The sequence below is a fragment of the Chelonia mydas genome, chromosome 5 (assembly GCF_015237465.2).
Source record: "Chelonia mydas isolate rCheMyd1 chromosome 5, rCheMyd1.pri.v2, whole genome shotgun sequence".
Lineage (NCBI taxonomy): Eukaryota > Metazoa > Chordata > Testudines > Cheloniidae > Chelonia > Chelonia mydas.
Genome location: NC_051245.2, coordinates 59,096,664 through 59,115,841, shown reverse-complemented (window position 1 = coordinate 59,115,841; position 19,178 = coordinate 59,096,664). Strand labels below are relative to the sequence as shown.

Here is a 19,178-nt window from a genome sequence, read left to right as displayed (position 1 = left end):
AAGCCTTTCCTTCTGCACAGGAGCCTTTCTTTCCTTCTGCACCTGGTGAGGGAGGTAGAGTTGCTGTAAGGTGGCAGGCAGCATAAAAGCCTGCTGTGGTTGTTTACGGCCAGGGCACCCCACTGTGCACTGCAATGTGGAAGGTCCCCATGAGCCTCAGGGTCAGAAGTGGGATCTGTAATGCTTCCTGGAGGTATCAAAGGTTGTGAAACAACTCGCTACTACCTGCCCTTAGCATGAAGAAGCCTTGTCTGTCCCTGATGGGGGTCAGCTCCCCTGCTCCACTGGCCACTGGCAACACAAGCATTCCTCTTTAGGCCTATGCAGGCTCCACTGTTTCTCTACAGGTTAGCAGTAGGCACACTCCAACCTCCTGGAGTGTCCAGCCCCTGTCCTGGTTTTGCTGTCATCCATCATTCACGAGACAAGTCCTACTGTCAGCTTGCCTCTTTGGTGAAAGATAAAATCTTGTCCCCTCTCTTTTTTTGTTGTTGTTGCTGTTACAGACCGTTGTCTCTTATCCCAGGAGGTCCCATCTTCAGAGGCTTATCTTGGAGTTCTTTGTCTTCGTAAATCCTCAGGCCCGCACCTGGCCTAGACACTAGGCAGGTGTTCATGGTTCTATATGCTGATTGAGTTAGCCCTGAGGCTTGTCTCGACTCAGGTGACAAGTTTTACTTCACCTGTTTTGGACCGACTGGTGTGCCCCTGGGATGGGTCAGTCCTGGGGCTGGTTTTGTTCAACATCTTTATTGATGATCTGGATGATGGGATTAATTGCACCCTGAGTAAATTCGCAGATGACACTAAGCTGTGGGGAGAGGTAGATATGCTGGAGGGTCCAGAGTGACCTAGACAAATTGGAGGATTGGGCCAAAAGAAATCTGATGAGGTTCAACAGGGACAAATTCGGAGTCCTGCAATTAGGAAGTCTGGGGACCGATTGGCTAAGCAGCAGATCTGCAGAAAAGGACCTGGGGATTACAGTGGACAAGAAGCTGGATATGAGTCAGCAGCAGCATATTGGGCTGAATTAGTAGGATCGTTGCAAGCAGATCGAGGGAAGTGATTAGTCCCCTCTACTCGGCACTGGTGAAGCCACACCTGGAGTATTGCATCCAGTTTTGGTCCCCCCACTATAGAAGGGATGTGGACAAATTGGAGAGAGTCCAGCGGAGGGCAACGAAAATTATTAGGGGGCTGGGCACATGACTTACGAGGAGAGGCTGAAGGAACTGGGGTTATTTAGTCTACAGAAGAGAAGAGTGAGGGGAGATTTGATAGCAGCCTTCAACTGCCTGATAGGGAGGTTCCAAAGAGAATGGAGCTCGGCTGTTCTCAGTGGTGGCAGATGACCAACAAGGAGCAGTGGTCTCAAGATGCAGTGAGGGAGGTCTAGGTTGGATATTAGGAAACACTATTTCACTAGGAGGATGGTGAAGCACTGGAATGGGTTACCTAGGGAGGAGGTAGAATCTCCATCCTTAGAGGTTTTTAAGGTCAGGCTTGACAAAGCCCTGGCTGGGATAATTTAGTTGGGGATTAGTCCTGCTTTGAGCCAGGGTTGGACTAGATGACCTCCTGAGGTCTCTTCTAACCCTAATATTCTATGATTCCCCAAATGTCTTGTCATAATTATTATGATCAGTGGGATACTGGCTCTTGGTAGAGACCTCACGTGCCCCCCTCTGGTGAACTATTATGCATATATCTGACCCAGGAGATCCCCGTGAAACCCTCTGTTAGTTGGCAGCAAGAGTCCCTGGGTCCCAGCAAGGACTGGGTGGAAATCACCCTCAGGATTGCAGCAGCAGAAAGAATGTGTGGCAGCAGTCGTGCCAAAGTAGTGGCCCAGGGCTGGGCCGGGCCGTTTGCACGCAATAGGAGCCAGAGCTTTTCCCCTGTGGGGGTTATAGAGAAAGATGGAAGTTTGGGATGTTTCTTGTTGATCCCGGGATGGATGAGTGGGTCCTGAAGGGGCAGCATGGTTGATATGTTGGCTGAGCTCTTGCCCCCACAGGACTATGGCAGGAAGGAAAAGTGGGGGGGAAAGGCAGGAAGTTCCCTAAGGGCTGAAATCACTGATGGGGGAGAAGGGATGGAACTTGGAAGTTTCCCTTTGACAGGGGTTCAAGATCTCCGCTAAACAAAGATCAGATGTTGAAGCGGTTTTCTTTCCCCCGGATTGTTTAGCAGTTAGCACCACCCTGTAGCACAGGCTCCATATTCTGCTGACAGCTGCGTTGCTAAAACAGATTTGTGGATTTCCTGGATCCTAGTGCCAAACATTAAGGGTAGGCAAAGTAACCCGCTGTCATAAAATCTGGGCCTTGCACCAATTCATGACTTGCATAGGTTCAAGATTGGAGTAGTGGCAGCAGCCAATGGAGCGTTGGTCCTTCCGGCAGGCAGAATGTTACAGATCAAACACCTTTAAATCTAACTCAAGGCCACTCAGACAGCTTCCACTGCATTGAGAGTGAGTGGGAGGCATATAGTGTGGTGGAAGCCACTGCAATTAACAGTCCCAGTCTTTCATAGAATATCATGGTTGGAAGGGACCTCAGGAGGTCATCTAATCCAACCCCCTGCTCAAAGCAGGACCAATCCCCAACTAAATCATCCCAGCCAGGGCTTTGTCAAGCCTGACCTTAAAAATCTCTAAGGAAGGAGATTCCACCACTGCCCTAGGGAACGCATTCCAGTGTTTCACCACCCTCCTAGTGAAAAAGTTTTTCCTAATATCCAACTTAAACCTCCCCCACTGCAACTCGAGACCATTACTCCTTGTTCTGTCATCCGCTACCACTGAGAACAGTGTAGATCCATCCTCTTTGGAACCCCCTTTCAGGTAATTGAAAGTAGCTATCAAATCCCCCCTCATTCTTCTCTTCTGCAGACTAAACAATCCCAGTTCCCCCAGCCTCTCCTCATAAGTCATGTGTTCCAGTCCCCTAATCATTTTTGTTGCCCTCCACTGGATGTTTTTCAATTTTTCCACATCCTTCTTGTAGCGTGGGGCCCAAAACTGGACACAGTACTCCAGATGAGGCCTCACCAATGTAGAATAGAGGGGAACAATCAAGTCCCTCGATCTGCTGGCAATGCCCGTACTTATACATCCCAAAATGCCGTTAGCCTTCTTGGCAACAAGGGCACACTGTTGGCTCATATCCAGCTTCTCATCCACTGTAACCCCTAGGTCCTTTTCTGCAGAACTGCTGCCTAGCCATTCGGTCCCTAGTGTGTAGCAGTGCATGGGATTCTTCCATCATAAGTGCAGGACTCTGCACTTGTCCTTGTTGAACCTCATCAGATTTCTTTTGGCCCAAACCTCTAATTTGTCTAGGTCCCTCTGTATCCTATCCCTACCCTCCAGCGTATCTACCTCTCCTCCCAGTTTAGTGTCATCTGCAAACTTACTGAGGCTGCAATCCACACCATCCTCCAGATCATTAGTGAAGATATTGAAAAAAACCGGCCCGAGGACTGACCCTTGGGGCACTCCACTTGATACCGGCTGCAAACTAGACATGGAGCCATTGATCACTACCCGTTGAGCCCTACAATCTAGCCAGCGTTCTATCCACCTTATCGTCCATTCATCCAGCCCATAATTCTTTAACTTACTGGCAAGAATACTGTGGGAAACCGTGTCAAAAGCTTTGCTAAAGTCAGGGAACAACACGTCCACTGCTTTCCCCTCATCCACAGAGCCAGTTATCTCGTCATAGAAGGCAATTAGGTTAGTCAGGCATGACTTGCCCTTGGTGAATCCATGCTGACTGTTCCTGATCACTTTCTTCTCCTCTAAGTGCTTCAGAATTGATTCCTTGAGGACCTGCTCCATGGTTTTCCCAGGGACTTTCAGTGAAGCAGGCTTAAATAGGAGTATCTGCTTCTATTATAGTGTACTTTCTCTAAGCCAATAGAGATGATATTTAAAGGGGTATTATATATTAAATCTAATTATTGTGAAAGGAAGGTAGGGGCAGAGGTAGAAAAGGAGGGTATGGAAGCTAATAGACTAATTTGGATCTGGAAAAGTGGGCATGCTTCCCACTGAAGATGTGCAAGCATGCTGTTGGACAGAGATTTGGAGGAAGACTCAGCAAAGACAGAATATAACAGATTAGTCTGTTGGGTCCACAGCTGTACTGTGGACCCAACAGACTAATCTGTTATGTTAGGGCTCTGGCATGGGCCTATTTGGAGGAAATTGGATTGATGGTTCCAGTGTGTAAGGGAATTAAGTGCGACCAGGCTGACTATAGATGGGGCTGGTATCACTGCCTATTATTAAAGTTACCCAGCACTTCCCATTATGAACTATTTTCAGTTGCTTTCATTTTGCCAAGCGGCAGGACTGGAACAGGTTGGAGGGGGTGGGCTGAATGGGTCAGGTCTGTGACTAACTAGCAGAAGAGACTGTTGCCACCAGAGCACTGTCGACTCCAGAGCTTGGAATGGAACTCAAGATTCCTGAATCTCACTGTTTCTCTGCTGTCAACAAATATTTGTGGAACGTCCTGGCAAAGTGTCTCATTCCCTCCCCTCCTGCCCCCACAGTACTGGTCCACAGGAGATGACAACATACAACTGCCACCTGTTACAGTGGAGCTAAAGGTTCCAACCCTGCTGATGAACCATGTAGGTATCATCAATACGATGCCACTTAATGGAATTTTTGGTTTTTCAGTTTTCTTATTAATCTAAGAAATTACACACACACAAACTATGTTAAAACAATACTATTAAGATTGCAAAGTCAAGCACTCAAAAGTTAGGAAATGACAGAATTAAATATGTCTTTTTAACCTTGATTTAGCCCTGTTGTGCATCTGTATTACGATACAGTCTTTAGCTACATGCTCCTGCTTCATTTAGTAAACAGGGTGGATGATGCTCACTTAATGAGCTATTCAGTATTTTGTTTTCTAATTGTTCATTGTGTGGTCCTTATTTACTGCACACTATTCAGATCCTGCTCTGAAGACAGAATTATTAATTTCTTTGCAGGGTTTTCTTTAGTGTCTGCTTTACAAACAATAATGAATTTATTTTCATAACACGTAAGATGAATGGGTTTTATTATCCCCATGTTACAGTGGAAGAACTGAGTCACAGAGAGATTAAGGGAAAAAATATCTACTAATTTTGAGTGTCCAATCAGAGACACTTAGGACCTGATTTTTTTCAGAATACCTGATTACGTAGTACTTTATATGTTCAAGTATTTTTCAGAATACCTAAGATTACATAGCACTTTATATGTTCAAACCACAGCTCCCATTGACTTCAGTTATAGCTATTAGTGCTAAGGCTCTCTGCAAATCAGACTCCAGGGTATCGAGAGGGGAACCCAGAAAATGAGGAGTACACAATTAGTGACCACCCATGAAAGGTTTAGTTTAAGTGATTTACCTAGCATTACACTGGAACTCTGTGGCAGAGGCAGGGACAGAATCCAATTCACCAGAGTAGTATTCATTTTTCTTAACCATGAGACCATTCTTTTCCTTTCTGCAATCTCTAGCCTCATTTGCTACACACCATTCGTCATCTGCAACAAATGAAGCAGCGGTCCTAAACAAACGCACTCCTTCACTACACAATCCCAATTCATTACTGAGAACAAGTCCATCCTGTGCACTGAATGTTTTTTAAAAAAATAAAATAAAATTGTGTTCATGTAATTAAAGACTAGATCATATTGAACACACACAAGGGGCTCAGGCAACCTTAATTCTGCCATTTCCTAACTTTTAAGTGCTTGACTTGGCAACCTTAAAGTTATTTATAATGCAGGGTCTGTGTGGCTGCGTGTTATCTTTAAATATAATTATAATGGATGACTTTGGATATTTAAATGTCATCCTTTGTTCCCAACTAGACAACCTTCACTGTGGGCAAATGTTGGTGGAATTCATGCAAATACAAACATGGAGGTTAAAAATAAAATACAACATTTTGGCACTGGTGGAGCACATTTGGTCCAGACCCCCCATGGGAGGTTACACTCCATTAGTGGGAGTCTGTCAGATGCTCTCCATCTAGGGACAGGAACAGGAGCAGAGAAATGGCTTAATCTGTCATTGAGCTCAAGATGCCCTGGGCACTCCTGTGGGATTACCATGACAAGGGAGAGCATAGTGAGGAAACGATGTTCAGCATGACTAAATATAGCATTTACTTTATAGAGATAAAAAGAAAAGGAGTACTTGTGGCACCTTAGAGACTAACAAATTTATTTGAGCATAAGCTTTCGTGAATTAAACTTATGCTCAAATAAATTTGTTAGTCTCTAAGGTGCCACAAGTACTCCTTTTCTTTTTGCGAATACAGACTAACACGGCTGCTACTCTGAAACCTGTATAGAGATAGATGTCTTAGAATGATTCCAGACTTCAAAGTCCTTGGAGGGTTTATATTGCATAGTAAGAGATGAGATTTATGTAGGGAAAAAATAGTTGCAGGGTCTTTCATGATAGCAGATTTGTGAACTTCTCTTTCGAAGCAGGTGCTCCAAAAGAACCTGAGGACGATCACTTGAGCCACTGCCTTAATATAAGGAAGTTAATAAGTGATTGGAAAGACCTAGAACGATGATTTAACTCTTGTTTTTCATTCAGGTGTAGCTAGGTCTCTAGAACCTTGGTTCATTGCAAAGCAACTAGAACATTCAGGTGTATGTTCGCAAAAAGAAAAGGAGTACTTGTGGCACCTTAGAGACTAACCAATTTATTTGAGCATGAGCTTTCGTGAGCTACAGCTCACTTCAGTCTCTAAGGTGCCACAAGTACTCCTTTTCTTTTTGCGAATACAGACTAACACGGTCTCTGAAACAGGTGTATGTTGGGACTCTTGAGGAACTTATTCAACTCCATTTGAGGACAGGAGAGAGCTCTCAGAAAATCTGACCTATTTTTATGTTGGGTAGTACAATTGATGGTATCATGGGTACACTGTAGGTTGGCATCGTATTGCATTTTGGATTGCTTGAGCAACACACTTTGTGTTAAGATACTGGGTTACCAGAACCTTGGTAGTGGGTTTTAGTTAGGCTATGGGGGGTTGGTCTCAGTAAGGATTATTAAGGGGTCAGCAAAGGAGGATTTTGATAGGGATTTGGGGTTTAAAGAGCTGCAATGAGAGGGAGAGATCTGCCACTGTCAGAAAACCAATTAAGGGATGTCAAGGTAAGATATAGTTTGTGACAGGATGTTAGTCTGGTCACTGAGATTGATGCAGCACAGAGGAGGCTGCAGGCTTAACTGGAAGCAATTAACCAGTTTCTGTTGGGAGATTACTGACACCTGGGTGGTAATTGCTGGGCTAATGAGACAATTGGCTCAGTAATTGCAAGGATATATAACTGGGAGGAACAGGAAGCGGGAGCTCAGTGAGTGAGTTGGCAGAGGAGAGAAAGCTGTGTGTGCAAGTCTTCTGCTGAATACCTATGTCATGTCATGTTCTGTTTTGCTTAAAAACTGAAGAAGAAATGTACATGTGGTAAAAGGGAAACAGCCTGGGTGTGTTTGTGACTGAGGAACCACAAAAACAGACTAGGCAGCACTGCTTACTCGGTAGCTGATGTGGAATCCTGTGAAATAATGCTACAAGAGTGTGGGTAGGCTGGGATTGGGCCACCTAAAGTCCTACGGACTTGCCTAGTACAGAGGCCTGCTGCTGTCAGGCTACTGTTTCTTCACAGGGAAGAGAGTTACCTCAGAAAAGGACATCTCCGTTCATGGAGATGCTGAAGAGCATGTGTTGTTGAGGTTTCCCTGATGAATTGGGAGCCCAGTAATTTAGGACTGGGGTGGCTACATCCACAGCACAGTATGAAATAGGAACACAGTTATTTCAGGTATCAGTGGGGGCATCCATATGCGTACAAGTGTATGGAAGTCCCCTTCTGGGATGATTATTCAGTGGTCTAAATGTGCTATACTCTTCCTTTTTATCTCTTCCTTCAAGATCAAGATAATGGGTCACAGGAATAGGTATCTAGTTGTGGAGGTGAAGTATTGTGCACTTGGTCCCCACAGGTGGGTGGCCAGTTTTCTGGAAATTCGAAGCTGGCCTCAGTGATGAGGCAGCTCTAAATTGGTCTAGCTGGAGGGGCGGACTCTGGGATCAGCAGCTTCCACTCTTACATTCATTGGCCAGGAAGGGGCCATGTGATGGATCATTGTGTACCTTGTAGGAAACTATTTGGGGATTTAGTAAAGGAGTACAGATAAGGTTTAGGACAAAGGTATTAGGAGTGGAACTAAGTCCTTTTCCTGGGGGTAATTGTGAACTGACCTGAGCTGCTGCAGTGGAGGATCTGTTGTGGGGATTGGGTGGGCAAGGCCAGGTGAGAATTAAATTGACTGGTGGCTAAATTATGTGAGCAGGAAAAATTGATGATTACCCATCATGAAAATGCATATTCAATACTTGAGTTATTCAAAGAAGAGGTTGTACATCTCTCCAGTGGGGAATGGAGGTTAATCTGACGGCCATTAGAATGAAGTGTTAACAATCTGGGAATCCAGCAGGTATGGTGGGGAGGGAGCCAAGCAAATTTCTGGTGCCTCCTGGTGGCAGGTGCCCAGTGCAGGTAATGGTTCAGTATGGGGTCTAGTTCACTGATAAACTGGAATTGGAAATGGATTAGGAGAAGGCATTTCCTAAAGAAGTTGGGGACTGGGATTGGGGCTCTTAATGTCCAATACATTGAGGAAACAACCCCTCCGTAACTCTCATATGAGGAAAAGACAATAGGTTCCAATAATGATGCTGGGACCAGGTTGACTGAGGAGTGGGAGAGGCTGATGGCAGCCCTCCACCAGGTGGCATGGATTACAAAGGAAGGGTGACCTGCACTGGATGAATTGTTGCTGGATAGTTTCCAAATGTGTTAATGAAGTTGTGGCCTAGTTAAACCATGTTCCTGGTGTCTTGTCTTGTCTTCCCACAGTGTCTGGTGCAAAGAGTTATAGAATCATAGAATATCAGGGTTGGAAGGGACCTCAGGAGGTCATCTAGTCCAACCCCCTGCTCAAAGCAGGACCACTCCCCAACTAAATCATCCCAGCCAGGGCTTTTTCAAGCCTGACCTTAAAAATCTCTAAGGAAGGAGATTCCACCACCTCCCTAGGGTAACCCATTCCAGTGCTTCACCATCCTCCTAGTGAAATAGTGTTTCCTAATATCCAGCCTAAACCTCCCCCACTGCAACTTGAGACCATTACTCCTCGTTCTGTCATCTGCTACCACTGAGAACAGCCTAGATCCATCCTCTTTGGAACCCCCTTTCAGTTGAAAGTAGCTATCAAATCCCCCCCTCATTCTTCTCTTCTGCAGACTAAATAATCCCAGTTCCCTCAGCCTCTCCTCATAAGTCATGTGCTCCAGCCCCCTAATCATTTTTGTTGCCCTCCACGGGACTCTTTCCAATTTTTCCACATCCTTCTTGTAGTGTGGGGCCCAAACCTGGACACAGTACTCCAGATGAGGTCTCACCAATGCCAAATAGAGAGGAATGATTACATCCCTCGATCTGCTGGCAATGCTCTACTTATACAGCCTCAAATGTCATTAGCCTTTTTGGCAACAAGGGCACACTGTTGACTCATATCCAGCTTCTCGTCCACTGTAACCCCTAGGTCCTGTTCTGCAGAACTGCTTCCTATCCACTTGGTCCCTAGACTGTAGCAGTGCATGGGATTCTTCTGTCCTAAGTGCACTTGTCCTTGTTGAACCTCATCAGATTTCTTTTGGCCCAATCCTCTAATTTGTCTAGGTCCCTCTGTATCCTATCCCTACCCTCCATCTTCTCTACCACTCCTCCTAGTTTAGTGTCATCTGCAGACTTGCTGAGGGTGCAATCCACGCCATCCTGCAGATCATTAATAAAGATATTGAACAAAACTGGCCCCAGGACCGACCCTTGGGGCACTCCGCTTGATGCCGGCTGCCAACTAACAGGGCCGGCTCCAGGCACTAGTTTTCCAAGCAGGTGCTAGCAGCGGCATTCAGAATGGGGTGGCAATCTGTGTCCCGTGGCTGCAATTCGGCGGCAGCTCCGCCGCTCTTCCCACTGCAGCGGCTTTTGGGCAGCAGCTCTGCCGCTCTTCCGGGTGCGGCAGCAATTCGGCGGCAGCTCTGCTGCTATCGCGGCGGCAGCAATTCGGTGGTGACTGCTTCGGATAGCAAAATTGGTAGAGCCGCCCCTGCCAACTAGACGTGGAGCCATTGATTACTACCTGTTGAGCCCGATGATCTAGCCAGATTTCTATCCACCTTATCGTCCATTCATACAGCCCATACTTCTTTAACTTGCCGGCAAGAGTACTGTGGGAGGCCGTATCAAAAGCTTTGCTAAAGTCAAGGAATAACACGTCTACTGCTTTCCCCTCATCCACAGAGCCAGTTATCTCATCATAGAAGGCAATTAGGTTAGTCAGGCATGACTTTCCCTTGGTGAATCCATGTTGAGTGTTCCTGATCACTTTCCTCTCCTCGAAGTGCTTCAAAATTGATTCCTTGAGGACCTGCCCCATGATTTTCTCAGGGACTGAGGTGAGGCTGACTGGCCTGTAGTTCCCCGGATCCTCCTCATTCCTTTTTAAAAGATGGGCACTACATTAGCCTTTTTCCAGTCACCCGGGACCTCCCCCGATGGCCATGAGTTTTCAAAGATAATGGCCCATGGCTCTGCAATCACATCCGCCAGCTCCTTTAGCACCCTTGGATGCAGTGCATCTGGCCCCATGGACCAGCTCATCCAGCTTTTCTCAATAGTCCTGAACCACCTCTTTCTCCACAGAGGGCTGGTCACCTCCTCCCCATACTGTGCTGCCCAGTGCAGTAGTCTGGGAGCTGACCTTGTTCGTGAAGACAGAGGCAAAAAAAAGCATTGGGTACATTAGCTTTTTCCACATCCTCTGTCACTAGGTTGCCTCCCCTGTTCAGTACCGGGCCCACGCTTTCCCTGACCACCTTGTTGTTGCTAACATACCTGTAGAAACCCTTCTTGTTATTCTTAACATCCCATGACAGTTGCAACTTGGCCTTCCTGATTTCACTCCTGCATGCCTGAGCAATATTTTTATACTCCTGCCTGGTCATTTGTCCAAGCTTCCATTTCTTGTAAGCTTCTTTTTTGTGGTTAAGATCAGCAAGTATTTAACTATTAAGCCAAGCTGGTCACCTGCCATATTTACTATTCACTATTCTTTCTACACATCGGGATGATTTGTTCCTGCAACCTCGATAAGGATTCTTTAAAATACAGCCAGCTCTCCTGGATTCCTGAAGTTTGGTCAGTTGAACTTCATTTTTCATCAGGAAAAATTTTTTTCCTGATACATGTCCAGAATTTACCCTTAAATGAACTTGAGGTTTAATAAATCCTAAAAAAAAAAAAAAGTTCTTTATCCTTTTGTCCTCATCCAAAACATAAGAGACTACGGAATTAGTTGGGACACCTAATATTTAATGAAGAACTGGTAGGTAGAGCAAGAAAAAAATCTAATTTAACTTTCTCTGAATTACATGTCCACTGCTCCCACCAGCCTTTTAAAATGATTTGTTACAGCATATGCAGATGCTGAGGTGCATTTTATGTAACTAATTCAATAACAGTTTTCCAGTTGTGTGTAGCATTATGTAGTTTTTGAAAGAAACTAAAAGTTAAATTCTTGCACTGAAGAAGCTTACAGATGAGCTTTGTAGCTACCCTCACATACTGTCAAGGAAGGATGACCTTTTAATTGAACATCTAATTCATAGAAAAGAAAGTAGCTAATATGTGAGAAATTTTCTTCTCTGATTAAGTGTACTTTGCCAGCTCATAGCTTCCTCCAAACAGTCAACATAATGCTGCACTGTGTTTTGGTTTCTAAGAGTAATACAGTTAGCAATTTCCCTTTAAAAGTATGTGTCAGCTGTCAACATTGTGATGTGCCTGATCTCCTCTCTCTTGCAGAGCACAATTCCATTCTAAATTCAAATCATCTGCATGGCAGTGCAACAGGGCTGCCAGAATCTACTCTCTCTTCTACTTTTTAATTCCCTATTCCTATTCAATACATTTTTATTTTATGTGTTTGATCAAGCGGAAACTGCTATACATTAACTAATTTTACTTGTCTTCAGTTAAAATCACTGAAATAATCAGTGTAAGTTTTTTTGCTTACACACTTATTTTTAGCAAATAAGCTACTTTATTTAACTTCTGACTTGTCTAAACACGTTGAAAGTATTGAATTTTAAGGCATAACATTCACATTCTGAAAAGGGAACAGTGACAAGTTCAGTCAAAAGGAAAAAGAGGAATAATTTATAAAAGGAACTGTAGATAATGATGCCAGCCAGTTGTTTTAAAGTGCATCTATCTCAACTTTAATGAATTAGATTTGTCAACAGCATATGTTTTATGCACTACTTCTAATGAAGTGGCATACCGGCAATGCAGTGTACTTTGAGGTTTACTCCATCAAAGCTCTTTGCTGTCTTAAAGTAGACCTTTTTAAATAATAGATATTAAAAACTACATTTAAATAACATTAAGGTTGTGACACAAACACCAAATGACAAACTTCAGGCAATTCAAAGTTAAAGCTGACAACTTGTCATTAACTCACATTGTTGCTTTTTAAAAAGAAGCACAATAGCATGATTTAAGGACTGAGTGTCAGCTTAACTTTAAATTTCTTGGCTTTTGTTCTCTGGTGTCACAACCTTAATGTCATTTTTCATATAGGTTTTTGCATTTCCTTTACTACTTATTTCTTTAAAAAAACACTCTGTTTTTGTACCCAGGAGACAGAAATGGATTCTTCAGTAGTTTTGGTCTATTTGTTAAAAGCATATTTAGGCAGGAGTTTAATTTTTAATTGTGGACTAGTGGTGGTATTAGTGTTTCCCAACATACATCCCAGCTACTTGACTGAGAGTTCTTCCCATTGCCACAGTTGATCCATTCTGGAGAGGACTCTCGAAGGAATTTCCATTCCTTTATACAAAATTATTAGTTTTTAAAACTCTCCACAATTCTCAGTCATTTTTAAAAATTACTGCACTTGAAAGAGTCAAGAACCCTCTTTTCACAAAGTTGTATTATAGAATATTCAGTTGATGGATGGGATATACTGTACTTCTATAGCAAGCAGCAGTAGCCCTTTTTCACCCATGTGGATCCCTCCAAGTTAAATCTGACTCAGACTAAGTTATTGGTCAGAAGATTTACACACACGCACAAATTTGAGGCATGCACCAACTGAAATGAAGAAACTCAAAGTTAAAACCAGCACTTAAATTAAAAAAAAAAAAATCTGTCCAATAGCATAAGTTAACAATTTATCAATGGGAATTAAGAATTTTCTCTCTTTATTGAAACATGTTTTTATGTAACATTAAAACATCTTTAAGACTTACTTTTGAACCTTTTTATTCCTAAAATGCTACCAGTCAGTAATCTTATTACTTGTTTGTTTCTTTTTTACGTAGGGCTATTGAAAAACTTCTGCTAGTGCTATGTGAACTCAACATGATCCCTTAAGAAAACTCTTAAAGCTGAAGTTCACAAGGTGATGTTACAAAGAAAATCTGTTTAGTGAAGGTACTGTACAGTACAGTCTGTACTTAGTACATATGTACCTGGCAGGATATTTTTCAAGATTGCCCTGTTATAAATTATATATGTTTATGAAATTCTAGTGTGAAAATTGTCATAGCTGTCATACATGTGTATTCAAAACACAATTTTCCTCCCACTGACCAGAAGCAAAGGATGAAAGATAGGTTTACATTTTAAAAATTCTTTGACATATAGGTCAGATGTTTCTAATCAAGACTATGTGAGATTTTATTCTTTAGACACTTGTTTGGAGAACCATGTAACAGCTGCTGACTTTGAATTTCAGCTTTTTTATTTTTTTTAAGTTAAAAGAAAAGTTAAAAGTGATCTTGCTCAGGGTGAGCCACTACAGAAATTCATAACTTCTCTGTGGACCAGAGGTACTTGGCATAATCATAGAGAAATAGGTAGATTTGGGCTCTGAATATACTTTAGATGATTGTGTTGTAATATGTGAACAGGTCAGAGCAATGTAGTAGTTTATATATAAACAGTATATTATATTATGTCGTATGATACATGGTCATAGGACATTGCAAACTAGCATCAAAATAATTGCTGATTGTTTATATGAGTTGTTAAATGCTTAGTTATTTAACCTAAGGGTATATTAAAGGTTATTTTACATGAGAAGTAGTCAATAAGCAGACCTTGGGCCAAATCTGGACTGCCAGAGGCTTTTCAATGGACTGCTCGGGCTGAAGCCGAGCCAGGGCTGGAGCCCTGTGGAGCCATGCCCACTTCCCAGTGCAGGGCCTCCCAGCATGGGGCAAGTGGTTGGACTGTGCTGTGCGGCGCAGTGTGTCCCTGGGCAGCTGCTTGTGCAGCCACAGCCCCACAAGCAGCATCACAGGGATGCGGGGGGGGGGGGGGGGAAGAGTGGTGATGTTTTGGGGAGGACGTCTCAACCACCCTCCCCCAGGCAGCCTAATGTGTCTCCACTACACCCTGTCCCTCCAGTCAGGGAGTAATCGAGTGTCATGTGCTCATTCTACAGCCTAATCAGAAGGCAGCACTGTCAGGGCCCTAATTCAAATTTTTCTCTGCTTTCCCTGGAGATGGTGGGGCCCTGACTGCGGGACAAGCCCCGATATCGGCGGTGCCAACTACATTATTAGCACCAAAACCTGTCCCATGGCCCCAAGCTCAGTGGCCAGCGCCATGGTACCTGGGGAATCCTTGAGGGGTTCACCCAACTTCCCAGGCTGCCCAATCGGTGATGGGCCAGTGGCCTCGGTATCCCATCCCTCTCAGGTGATTGAGACTTCGGAGGGTAAGACCCCACAGGTCCATGAGGACCCAGAGGAGCAAGCTGCTGGACCACCAATGGACGTGGAGGTTCCCATAGTACCGGCATCATCCTCATCGTCACCAGACAAATCTATAATGGGGCCCCCTCACCCGGTTCCTTAGGATGACACCAAAGTGCACCACGGACTTTTGAAGAGGGTCACTTCTAACTTCAGGCAGAGGAATCGGAAGAGCCCTCTGGAAGAGTCCTCGGACTCCCTGTTTGACATCCTATACTCCTCGGCTCCTGCCGGGGGGGCTCTACCCCTTCATGAAGGTGTTTTCAAGATCACTAATGCCCTGTGGCAGACCCCCTCTTCCCTGGCCCCATCTCTAAAAGGGCCGAATGCAAGTATTTTGTGCCAACCAAGGGGCATGAGTACTTGTACTCCCACCCAGCCCCCAATTCCCTTGTGGTCGATGTGGTAAAACACAAGAAGAGGCAGAGACAACCAGGGGCCACCCCCAGAAATAAAGACTCCAGGATGCTGGATCTTTTTGGACGTAAGGTTTATTCGTCTTCCAGCCTTCAGCTGAGAGTAGCCAACCACCAAGCCATCCTTGGCCGATATGACTTCAATATGTGGCAAGCCATGGCCAAGTTTGAAGGGGTGCTCCCCAAGGCTTCCAAAAGTTCTGAGCGATCCTTGATGAGGGCATGACCGCGGCCAGGGCGGCCCTCCAAGTGGTGTCAAACGCTGATGATGCTGCTGCCTGCATCATGGCTTCCGCTATCTCCAGGTGGCGAGTCTCTTGGCTGCTCCTCTCTGGGTTGTCCATCGAGGCCCAGCAGTCTGTGCAGGACCTGCCCTTCAATAGCTGGGCCCTATTTGTGGAGCAAACAGAAAACAAATTGCATGGCCTTAAAGACTCCCGCACCACCCTGAAGACCATCAGTCTCTATGTCCCAGCCCTGGCGCATAAGCGGTTCAAACGACAGCAGCCACAGGGTCAGGGGAGCCAGCCTCGGCAGGACCAGCCCCATAAACAAGTCAAGGGCTACAAGTCCCATCCCAGCCATCTGCCTCTACCCTCTGCCCAGTCGGACTCGACCTGGAATAAGCCGGGGGGTAAGTGGTGTTTTGAGAGTGCACCCGTGGGTGAACTACCAGACCATTCCCCGGATCCGTCTTTCTGAGTGTTCTCCTTTCCCTCTTTCTCCCTGCCTGGTCAGCTATAACCTCAGACGGTTGGGTCCTCAGCACAGTGGAACAGGGTTATACCCTCCCGTTCCTTTCTACCCTCCCCCTTGCTCCCCTCCCTGGATCGGGGAGCCTGGTATACTGCCCTCGACTTGAAGGATGCATACTTCCACATAGCGATCTTTCAAGATCACAGACACTTCCTCCAGTTTACGGCGGGGCCCCACCACTACCAGTTTACGGTCCTCTCATTCGGCCTGGTGACAGCACCAAGAGTGTTTACCAAATGCATGTCGATGGTAGCGGCTTACCTCAGGTGCAGTGGTATCCAGATCTACCCATACCTCGATGACTGGCTTGTCAAAGACAGCTCCAGGTCTCAAGTTCAAAGGGATGTCATGGTGCTTCACGCTACGTGCTGCGCTCTGGGCCTACTGGTGAAGGACAAAAAGTCGATGTTAGTGCCAGTGCAGAGGACAGAGTTCATCGGAGCAGTCCTTGACTCGACCTGCGCCTGGCCATTCCTGCTGCTGGAAACGTTCCACACATTGACAAACCTCATCGCAGAAGTCTCCGCATTCCCTCTGACTACTGCCAGGGTCTGCCTGCGCCTGCTGGGCCACATGGTAGCGTGCAGTTAGGTGGTCTGCCATGCCAGGCTCCAGATGTGGCCCCTGCAACAATGGCTGGCGATGGTCTATTCCCAGTTCTGAGACCCCCTGGAAAAGATTGTTACCAAAGATCGATATTTGCCTCGCTGCAGTGGTGGACCGACCTCAGAACAGTCCTGGAAGGGGTTCCGTTCGACAACCCTCCCCATTCCCATCGAGTTGGTGTTGGACGCCTTGGACCTTGGCTAAGGAGGTGCGTATCGGCGTCCTCCAGACTCAGGGGATGTGGTCCCCGGACAAAATGCGGTTGCACTTTCAGATGGGATGGAGTAGCTGATTTAAGGGAAGCATACTGTAATGGAACATTTGAACTAAAAATAGGTTTAGTCGGAACTCATCCAACATAGCTGTCACTGCACTCAGTTTTAAGTGGTTAAATTACAAAAACAAAATGGATTAAGCTTTTAAAATCTTGAATATAATATAAGTTCCTAGCTACCTCATCATCCTATTTCTTGAGCCTTGTAATTTTTTGCTTTATATAAAAGTTGTAAAAATGCAATAAAATTAAGTCAAGAAAAAATAAATTTGTGAACTCATTAATGGGAATGTGCAGGGAAATCTTTTACTACCTTTTTATCTTTCCTCTATCAGTTTTTCCTCCCATTCTATTATGAAATATATTCTTCCTTTTTTGAGAAGAATCTTAAATTTACAATACAAAATTGGTTAGATGCAAAAGATTTTTAAGATGGTAATAAGACAAATAGCATGCATTGTTTACACTGTTGCACTTGTGTGATTACACGATGCACTTGAGGCTTGTAATTATGTAAGGAATAACACAGGACATGATGTTCAGTTGTACGATATTTATGAACACACACACTTTTAGGCATGAAACCAAAAGCTGTGTGCCTTCAGCATTACAGAATTTCATATAATATCCTTACTGTAGTTTTTTATTACAGCGGGGAGGAGGGACATCTTTCAGCATCACAATTGCTGATTGACACTCAAAAGGGATTTACCATACAAAGGAGAGAAAGTAGGAAGTCATAGTCTGGGCTATAAATTATAGGAGACTTTGACAACATATCTTTGGTACCATTTTCTTCTCCATCTTTTAATACCTGTGGCTCTGTTCCTCCCTGTAATGAGGTCCTTGACACCTTGATGTCATGCAGTGGAGTCCCTCATTAATACCCTTGCTTCATACTCAAATCACCCAGGAGATACTGCTGTCATATTACTACATGAAGCATTCCACTCTGAAGTTGAGGGAAATTATCTCCACTATACTTCCTTCATTTGCTGATATGGAGAATGGAAGCTTGAGATGGATTTTAAATTCTGATTTCCCTGCCTTTTCCTATGGCATTTCACTGTGTTTTGTTATCACAAGGTCTCCTGTCACAATTAGCAAAATTTGTAAGGAGTTGGTGCAACTTAAGTGATTAATCACCACTTTTGCCACCTTTTTCTGAAACAATCCCTCAGTAGAAAGTATAAATTCTCCTTTAGATGTTGAGGTTGAAATGTTTGCCAGCTACAATACTCTTCATTGCCTCATGACCAGGAACTTCCTGTAAATTTCAGTAAATGCTATCCTTTCATCTGGAATTTGAGATGTCTGTTTCCATAAAATTCTCCTAAGAAGAGGATAAGCACAATTAAGAAGAGCCTTGGGAATCAAGAAGTAGCTCCTGCCATGACAACTGTTCTTTCATTTCCTCTAAAGCTCCTTCAATACATGTGCCATAAGAAGTCATGAATAATTTCTTTTTAAAAGATTCTTTCATTTTATTATACATTACAAAACATCTATGGTACTATATAAGTAAAGAGTGCCATCCACAAATAAAGGACTCTTAACTTATATTGTAAGCATTTATTTACAAGACTAATAGGATGAGATTACAAGCTGAGAAATGCTGAGGGAACATAAAGATGAAGACTTCTGCAGGGCAAATAGTTGGAAAAATAATTCATAAATATATGTGACATCGGAATTACAATAATGGTCAAGTCAAAACTTGCACCAGCTTTTGTTTCCTGTTCCATGATCATTTGGGCAGCTATTTTTGTTCACGCTAATTTTGTAGAAGAGCTTGTATTTGTGTATAAATGCACATACTCACATATCAATAAGCATATTTGTGCTTGAATAACCATACTCTGGAGATGGTTGCTTTGTCCGCTAACATACAATACTGGCTTTATGTGTTTGGGAGTGAAGGTATTTTTTACCAGGAAAAAAAATCTCTGGCTTCCTTAAAATGTACAAGAAACTTTGACTCCAACATCAGTAAAAGCAGCATTGGGGAAGAGGTCAGGTAGACTGGATAGGAGAAGTGATGTGTATACATGTTCCATTCCAAGAACACAGAGCAAAGATAAATTGGATAAAATATGATAAATTTTAAAGTAGCAAAGTTATATATCAAATATTGTTTTAAGGGATAATCAAATGCAACAGAAAAGACTGTGACCTCACTCCTT

At 44.1% G+C, this 19,178-nt stretch overlaps 1 protein-coding gene across 8 annotated transcripts in view; it reads left to right on the top strand.

Moving 5' to 3' along the window:
• The window catches only part of KIAA0825 (KIAA0825 ortholog), a 406,839-nt gene that overhangs the window by 22,682 nt on the left and 364,979 nt on the right, over nucleotides 1-19,178 (top strand). For 2 of the 8 annotated variants that reach the window (XM_043546230.1, XM_043546227.1), the window contains exon 2: nucleotides 13,504-13,615. The exons of 4 other annotated variants lie outside the window; for them this stretch is intronic. The gene's annotated coding sequence lies outside the window, so the exon portion shown is untranslated. Of the gene's footprint in view, nucleotides 1-7,223; nucleotides 8,052-13,503; nucleotides 13,616-19,178 lie in introns of those variants that run through there. 2 more of the 8 variants (XM_043546228.1, XM_037903239.2) reach the window with 2 other exon arrangements.